Source organism: Pteropus vampyrus, unplaced genomic scaffold, assembly GCF_000151845.1.
Source record: "Pteropus vampyrus isolate Shadow unplaced genomic scaffold, Pvam_2.0 Scaffold528, whole genome shotgun sequence".
Classification (NCBI taxonomy): Eukaryota; Metazoa; Chordata; class Mammalia; order Chiroptera; family Pteropodidae; genus Pteropus; species Pteropus vampyrus.
In genome coordinates this window covers 1,139,080-1,140,046 of record NW_011889309.1, presented here as the reverse complement: position 1 = coordinate 1,140,046, position 967 = coordinate 1,139,080, and positions in this window count along the sequence as shown.

Genomic DNA, 967 nt, shown 5'->3' with positions numbered 1-967 from the left:
TTATTTTCCATAGATTCATTGCAGCTAAGCTTGGCCTAAATTACCTTTGCTACTCCCATACTGGCACTGACATAGTAAAATGACCACACTTTGATCTGTGGCCTGGGTTATAACTTTTTGTTGCAAAAAAAAAATCTTTTGTTTTTATTATTATTAATAGATTTCATTATTTTAAGAGCAGTTTTAAGATCAAATAAAAAGTGAGAGGTAGTTACAGAAATGTCTCATTTATCTCCTGCCCCTAAATATGCATAGCTTTCTCCACCAGAGTGGTACATTTGTTATAATCAATGAACCTACATTGACACATCATTATCATTCAAAGTCCATTGTTTACATTAGGGTTCACTCTTGGTGTACATTTTATGGTTTAGAAAAGTGTATAATGATATTATTCACAATTACAGTATCATATAGAATAGTTTTACTTCCCTAAAAGTCCTCTGTGCTCTGCATTCTTCTACTTTTGTATGGTAGACATAGAGATGCACCATCTGGATCCCTCTTTAAGGAAGGACCTGCTACCCAGTTTGGGAAAATGCAGAGAGTAGCTTTCAGTTGTCAGTGTCTTTCTAGGCTGCCTTAACTATAGAGAGTATGCTCTCACTGGAGATTTTGCTTTTCGTGGAGCAGCCCACATCTATTTACTAAATAACAAAGGTGTATAAAGGCTCAGGTACTTTGGTCCAGCCATTTCTACCTGATGCAAGACAACTCTGACTAGCAACACTCACTCTAGAGCTCTTCCTGGGTTGATGGAGGTCTGCATTACCCTTCTCCCTCTGCCAAACATAGCTTCTCCTTTCCTTTAACAGGTGTTGATCCCCAGTAAATATCTTACAAACCAAACTGTCTCAGCATCTGCTTTCAGAGAACTCCTGGCCTGTGACATACCTCATGTAACCATATAACCATACACACATACACATGCACACACACACACACACACACACACACACACACACAC